We start from the raw sequence: 7,997 nt of genomic DNA, 5'->3' as shown, positions 1-7,997 counted from the left end.
AGGGGACTAATACAATAACAATCAGGAGAGGGGACTAAAAAAATTAAAATCAGGATAGGGGACTAAAAAAATTAAAATCAGGAGAGGAGTCTAAAAAATTAAAATGAGGAGAAGAGCCTAAAAAAATTAAAATCAGGAGAGGAGCCTGAAGGAATTACAATCAGGAGAGACCCAGAACTCACCCAAGTCTCCCCAAAAAACTACCAGAAACTGATTCAAATCTCCCCAAAAATGACCCAGAACTCACCCAAATCTCCCCAAAAAGTGACACAAAAACTGATCCAATTCACTCCAAAAATTGATCCAGAACTGACACAAAACTGGCCCAAATCACCTCAAAAACTAACTCCAAATTGGCCCAAAACCTGACCTAAAAATGCAAAAAACCCCCCCCAAAACTGACCCAAAATGATACAAAATCAGCCCCAAATATGACCAGAAACTGACCCCAAAATCCCAAAACACTGATACCAAGACTCACCCAAATCTCCCCAAAAAAATGACCCAAAAGTCAGCCCAATCACCCCAAAAAATGACCAGAAACTGACCCAAAATTACCACAAAAATAAACCCAAAACTCACCCAAATCATCCCGAAAAATGACCAGAAACTGACCCAAATCTCCCCCAAAAATGACCAGAAACTCACTAAAAATAACCCCCAAAAATGATCAGAAACTGACACAAATCTCCCCAACAAATGACCCAAACTTTATTTCTTTTCTTAGCAACAAATCCCTTCCTTTGCTCCCCTCTGGCCCTGCCCACACGGCCCCAGTTCAGCTCTCAGTGAGTTCTTGCTTCTGGGCAGCGACTCCTCTGCCTCTTGCTGGGGCGGCAGCAGCTCCTGTGCCGGCAGGGAGAGGGACCCCGAGCCAGGAGAGGGACCCCAGAACCAGGAGAGGGACCCCAGAACCAGGAGAGGGACCCCAGAGCCATTACAGGGACCCCAGAGCCATTATAGGGACCCCAGAGCCACGATAGAAACCCCAGAGTCCCTACAGAGACCCCAGAGCCATTATAGGGACCCCAGAGCCCTCCAGAGCCCCTATAGAGACCCCAGAGCCCCTATAGAGACCCCAGAGCCATTACAGGGACCCCAGAGCCATTACAGGGACCCCAGAGCCCTCCAGAGCCCCTTGCTGGGTCACAGCCCCTCTTCTCCCGTCCAAACCCACCTTTCTGGCTGCAGCTGCTTTTCTTCTCTGGCTCCCCCTTCCTTCCCCAGGGAGCTTTGCCTTGTTCTTTGGCCAGGCTCCAGCTGCAGCTCAAGGGCAAAGCTGCAACTACAATTCCCCCTTCGGGTTTTTCACCTGAAAAACAAAGGCTTGGGCCAAACTCTGACCAGTCACTCGCTGAACACGAGACATCAAACAGGGCACACAGAATAAAATGCATCCAACTCTAAATCATGTTACAATGACTGTCCACCCCAATCCAGCACTGACATTAAAAACCTTCAAGCAATCAAAAAGGCCTCCAAACATCCCTTAGATAGAGAAAAGCACACCAGGAACGAATGCAAAAAGAAAAATTCCAAACAATGCTCAATTAAATAACCATGGACTGATATAAAACATGTTTAGTTAACTTAAACCACTTCTTCCCATTATTCTCCATCAGAAATTACCCTTATTTAAGTTCTCCTTTTAACACTTCATTAAAACTGACTTATTAGGAAATGGTTTGAACCAAACTTCATAACTTGATGACTCCAGGGTTTGTGCTCCTTGACTTTGGCCTGAAGGGGTTTGGAACACAGGCTTTGTTCTGGAGAGCTTTTCCCCAATCTACAAACCCTTCTGCAAATGGGACTCCCTTCCCTCAGGGTTCGGTGGCCTCTGGTTTTCCTGAAGGCTGGGGGGGATCTGGGAGCCAAATCCCAAGGGATCCAGCCCAGCTCTGCACACACACACACACACATTTCCAGCTGGTCACAGTCTCACGGGGGCCACCACCACTCAGCACATTTGCACACAAACACCCCTCTGAGTTCCTGGCACTGGGTCTGATGGACTAAGAAATGATCAGTCTGGTGGTTTGCCCTCAGAGGAGTAAGATCCAATGATGCATTTCTATTTTCATGACAATATAACCTGGAAAACACAAACATATTTCTGCTTCATGTGCAATTTAAAATTCAAAGACACAGAAACATTCCTAGAGTTCAAGTCCCCAGGTTTGGTTCCAAATGTCACTCGGTCCCCCTGGGACAAGAACAGTGGCACACACGGACTCAACAGCCCTGCACAAGCCCAGGAGTGGGGGGGAAATATCCTTGAGAGCACTGCTGCATTTCAAAAAGAAGTCAGTCACATCAACTCTGTAACAAATAAAAAAGAGAAGCCAAAATAAATAACTGTAGACAGGGTATCAAGTACCTTGAGAATACCAATAAGAAAAAACTAAGAATAAAGGCATCTATTTGAAGTACAAAGAGTTTGGGAGACACCATTTGTTTGCCACAAAGCCTTTATTTTGTTGGCTCTTCTATAGTTAGAACCCAAACCTTACCCTCCCACAAAAAGCAGAAAACCTCTTCAGAGAGTTAGGAGATGGAGTCAGTTTGGATTAACGGGAAGAACATCTCTGGAGACAAAATAAAGCAGAGAAAATAACCCCATCCTCAACAACAGAGCTGCCTCCCCACTGCCTGCCCCTGGACACTTGCTCTGGGGGTGACAGAGCCTGAAGTCTCCTGCCTAGTCCTGGGCAATACTTCCTGGGGACCACAGCACCACTGAGTTCCTAAAAATATCACAGGTTGGGCAGGTGCTTGGATTTTGTCTGGATTAACTCCCCTTCTTCCTTTCCAGGTGCTGCCCTACTCATTGTAATGGTGCTTGTACTCCCTGAGCCATTCCCTCCCCCATCCAACCATCCCTTGTGCCCTCTCTGGCAAGGACAGTGGGTCCAGGTGTTCTGCCACGCTCCCAGGGCACAGGGGGGGGACTGTGGAGCCACCCTCGAGGGGGGAAACGTGCCCTGCCTGCCCTGCCCAGGGAAAGGGAACTGCCCCAGTGCTCCCCAGCACAAGGCACCCTTGGAAATATCCACTGCAATGGGACACTCAGGGACAGCAACAAGCACTGCACGAGGCTGCTCTGGCACAGGGCCAATTTTAGCCTCAGCTTTTCTCTGGACCACTTCACTTTGTTTGCCACCTCATCCTGCAGTCAGAACTTGCTGTCCTTGCAACCTTTCAGGGTGACCAAAAATGAGAGAGGCCTCTGCTCCAGCACCCACAAGGGCCTGATCCATCTGACAGGATCCATTTTTCCAGGGAATTCAAAGCTCCACCTGAGGACTAGGGTCTTTTCTCACCCATCCCTGTGCTGCAGCTTGGCCTCCATCTCACTGTGCTTTCAGTTCCCTCCATGGTTGAACACTGGCAGCCCTGGCCCTGGGCGGAGCTCGGCATCCTGATCCCATCCCTCCTGGCCCCCGGAACCGCTGACTCAGCAATGGGGGGCCCTCCATTGCCAAGGGCACGGGCCCGTCGGGGCTCACGGGGGGAGCAGGAGGGCGAAGGCTCCAGCCCTGCTGCTACAAACCTTCCACCACTACAGCCAACAGAGGAGCCTCTCCAGCCCTGCCTCCCAAGGCATCCTCAACAAACCCAGCCCAGCTCCACAGGACAAACTGCTCCCTGTCTGCCCAGGCCAGTCTAATCCCAGAGGCTCCCAGGGTCATGCAAAACAACTGCCCAGGAGATCAGAGACCCCAGTCCATCTCTTCCTAGCACAGGTTTGGGTTAGTTTGGCAAGCAGACCAACTGAGGAATTCCCCAATGTTTTCCCAGTTTGACCCCTGTCACACCAATCACCTTAACACTGCCAGTCCATAATTCTCCCTCTCTTGGGTTAAGGACTGAGCAAGTTGGACCTGTGTCTGAGCAGGACATGTGCAAACCAAATGCTGGGGACTGGAACACACACCTGGCACTCCTGCAGCTCTCACAGTCACATTCCAGAGAAAACAGCCAATTGCACCCTCACTGCTCATTTCTTAATCCCAATCCCACACTTGTTTGGCACTTGGAGCACCGCTTTTAGAACCCAATTACAGCCCATTAGAGAGCTCCCTGTCTAGCAGGGACAGGGACCCCTGGGATACTCTCAGCAATGCCTGAATCCATGGCAGGGACCTTGCTTTGAGCTCCCCAGGGCCGGGCACCCCGAGGATCTCCCCGAATAATCCTTTCGGTGCGCGCTGGAGTCCTCGGGGTGCCCCAACCCGGGGGGCACCAACAGCACTGTCCCTCCAGGGGGCCAATTTGGTCCTAAACTGCAGGGGGATCTTGCCTGTGTCCCAGACTGGTCCGGAGATCTGAGGCCCTTCCCGAGAAAATCTCGGTGCCGGCGTGAAGGGCCAGAGATCCCTTGGAGCCACGGGAGAGCAGGCACAGAGTCCCTCCTGGGGGGCAATTTGCCTGCCTGAAAACAGCTCTTCAAAGGAGCCTCTAAGACTCAGCTGGTGACTTTTAGAAGCCAGGCATTCCTTGCTTACAACACCCTGCCATGATCCCAGCCCCACGGGGGTCCTGGCAATCCGCTCCCAAAGGGCACACGGAGGTGTCTCCACTGCAGCTGATGGGAGGGGTCAGCATTACAGGAGGGCTCATTTTCCTTCCCTGCATTCCTGTTCCACATTCAGGACATTTCCCAACACTTATCACCATACACAACTACCCTTAGAAGGTTTCCAAGGGGCTTCACCGAGGGCCTTCCCAGGTCTGCTCTGTCTGGAGCCCTCCAAGTCCTCAGTGCCTGCCTGAGGAACCTCAACACAACTCACCTGCTTACACAGCAACTTGGTGCTGCTTGCCTGCTGCCTCACTTCCCTTCTTCCTTCTTTCTTCACCTCCCTTGCTTGGTCCCTTTCAATCCCTGGGCTCAGCTCTGTGCACTTTCCAGGCTCCATCCCACTGCAAAAAGGATTAGCCCTTGTTACATCTCAACACTCAGAGAGCATTCCCCCTTTTTTCTTAACACTGGGCCATCAGGCCAGGGTCTCATTATTTAAAGCACAGTTTGACTCCTCAGTGACAACAACAGCTACAGCCCTGAATCCTAACACAGGCTGAGACACAAACACGGATGGGAACTCTTAAGGATCCACTTTGTCCTGCTCACCAATCAAAAGGAGCTTTCTGAACTCAAGAATAACAGACCCCAGGTCCTTTTTCTGCAACTTTACCTGCTATAAATGTGACCCACAAGACCTGCAAAGGCCCTTCCCACTTCACCTGCAGGGCTGGCAGTGCCACCACTGGACACGGCCCCAGTGGCTGGGCAGGAACGGAGGGGCTGGGGCGTCCAATCCATCGGCCCAGGCGGCACCAGGAGTTCCTGCAGTTCCTGAGGGGAGAGCCTCAAGCCAACAAAGGATTAGGAAGAATATTTTAAACTTTAATGTGTCTATCTCCTGGAATATGGGGACTTTGATAAGTCCTACTGGTGCAACAAGGACACACTCAAGGCTATCTATTAAAAGGATCTACCAGCACTCAAAAGCTATCACTGTCCTTCTGTCAGGGGGAACGCAGCAAACTCTCTTTGCCAGGAGCCTCCAGGAGGACTTCCAGCTTTTGGGGCTCCCTTTTAACCATTTTTCCCATAACTGGAGCTGGGACTATCACCTGCCCTACAGGGGGAACAGCCCACAAAGTTCACCATCAGGGATGCCATTAACTGAAAGTCCCTTCTCAGGGGGGTCACTGCACACCTTGGCCTTTGTTTGCCCTCCCCACCAAAGATGCTTCCAACAGTTCTGACACATCTGGCAGACCCAGAGCTCTCCTCAGGGAATGCTTCAGCTGCTTAAAGGCTGCCCTTGCACCATCTATTCAAAAAGTCGCCATAACAGTCTTACCACACATCCCGAGGGAGCAATGCAGAGTCCAGCCCGTCCCACCATTCCCAGCAAGGCAGTTCATGGGCTGTCTGGGGCTCAGGGAGGAGTCACGGGGCTTCTCTTCTTCCTGCCTGCTTGCCCCATTTTCTCCTGCAAAAGCAAAGCTTTCTTGGCTTTCCTTGCTCAAGGAGATGCAAAGGCCATCTTTTAAATCCAATACTGGAAACTCCTCCAGGTTGTCATTCAAGGTGCTTCTCTCAGGTCCTGCACTAATCAATCATCTTGTCCACTGGTTTTCTTGGCAGGTTCTTGCGTTCACGTCCTACAAGCAAACCAGGAGGAGCCAATTTAGCTGTTCCTGCAACCAATCCAGTCTGGCATTCTGATTTTAAAGGATACTGGGTTGGCCTTACCCATAGAGATCCCACATCAGGGGTAATACCTACAGGTTCTGCCCTCTTCCACTCTCCTGCAGCTCCACTGGCCCACACCACAGGAACAACTGCAGCTGCCACTTCAGTCAGGGCCTTGCTGCTGACAGGAGTTATTCCCTGCACAACAAGAGCTGCTGCTTGGACACATTTAGTTTCAGCAATTACAGTGTCAAGAGCCCCAGTTTTCAATTCCATTTCTGCCTCAACTTTTCCAGCCCATCACTTCCTAGCAGAGGTTTGGGTGAGTTTGGCAAAAACACAAACTGAGGAATTCCCCAATGTTTTCCCAGTTTGACCCCTGTCACACCAATCACCTTAACACTGCCAGTCCATAATTCTCATTCTGCTGTGTTCAGGACTGAGGAAATTGTACTTGTGTCTGACCAGGACATGTGCAAACCAAATGCTGGGGACTGGAACACACACCTGGCACTCCTGCAGCTCTCACAGTCACATTCCAGAGAAAACAGCCAATTGCACCCTCACTGCTCATTTCTTAATCCCAATCCCACACTTGTTTGGCACTTGGAGCACCGCTTTTAGAACCCAATTACAGCCCATTAGAGAGCTCCCTGTCTAGCAGGGACAGGGACCCCTGGGATACTCTCAGCAATGCCTGAATCCATGGCAGGGACCTTGCTTTGAGCTCCCCAGGGCCGGGCACCCCGAGGATCTCCCCGAATAATCCTTTCGGTGCGCGCTGGAGTCCTCGGGGTGCCCCAACCCGGGGGGCACCAACAGCACTGTCCCTCCAGGGGGCCAATTTGGTCCCAAAATGCAGGGGGATCTTGCCTGTGTCCCAGACTGGTCCGGGGATCTGAGGCCCTTCCCGAGAAAATCTCGGTGCCGGCGTGAAGGGCCAGAGATCCCTTGGAGCCACGGGAGAGCAGGCACAGAGTCCCTCCTGGGGGGCAATTTGCCTGCCTGAAAACAGCTCTTCAAAGGAGCCTCTAAGACTCAGCTGGTGACTTTTAGAAGCCAGGCATTCCTATACACTGTGAGATATTTTAAGGCTTATCTGACTGAAAAGCATAAAGCTTTTATCATGGACACCTGACCTCCCACAGACAGCTCCTTTCCCCTTTCAGTACAAAATTATTTTCATGGAATCACTCAATAGGAAGTGCCCAGGAACCCCAGACTGTGCTTTCCAGAACAGAAAATAAACAGAAGAACGGAGTTTTGCACAAGTGTAACATACTCCAGAACAGACCTGACTTTAGTTTTACCCTTTGTGTTCAAATATTCCATAGAAAAGCTCCAGCAGGAGAGCTGGTACATTCCCAAGAGTATCCTGGAAGTCCCTTTCACGAGGGCTGGAGGAAAATCGCAGTTGTATGAGTCCCTTGTGCCTGCAGATGCCTGGGGATCCTCTCCATCCACCTCGTGCTCTCCCAACAGCAGAAAGGGTGCTGAGACAGGAGGAAGGAAACCTTTAGCATAAAGCTGGGGAGGAATATAAAGCTTCCTTTCCTGGGGAGCTTTGCGAAGTCTGCAACGAGAAAGGGAAAATTTGCATCTCCTTTGGTACACGTGTCAACAGAGACTGAGACTTTTTGCCTTTTTCAGACAACCGTGCCCCTTTTGGCTCCCTGGCAGCTCCAATGGCACCAGAACCCCCCTTCCTGCACACCCACGGCTGTCACACACAGGCACCCACACACTTTTGCACCAGCCCACACGTGGCCAACATCTTCCCACCCTAGAC

The 7,997-nt window shown here is 51.1% G+C and overlaps 1 long non-coding RNA gene across 1 annotated transcript; it reads right to left on the bottom strand.

The window, feature by feature from the left end:
* Positions 1-3,926: 3,926 nt before the first annotated feature.
* On the bottom strand, positions 3,927-6,260 carry LOC127463945 (uncharacterized). Its single transcript, XR_007901100.1, has 3 exons — positions 5,874-6,260; positions 5,248-5,372; positions 3,927-4,926 (listed from the first exon to the last, which is right to left on the bottom strand). It is a non-coding gene; the product is annotated as an uncharacterized LOC127463945 (long non-coding RNA).
* Positions 6,261-7,997: the final 1,737 nt, after the last annotated feature.

This window comes from Manacus candei, unplaced genomic scaffold (assembly GCF_025592945.1).
Source record: "Manacus candei isolate 608988 ecotype Guabito, Panama unplaced genomic scaffold, ASM2559294v1 h1tg000182l, whole genome shotgun sequence".
Lineage (NCBI taxonomy): Eukaryota > Metazoa > Chordata > Aves > Passeriformes > Pipridae > Manacus > Manacus candei.
Note: the sequence above shows the minus strand (reverse complement) of the source record. Positions and strands in the feature narration are given on the sequence as shown.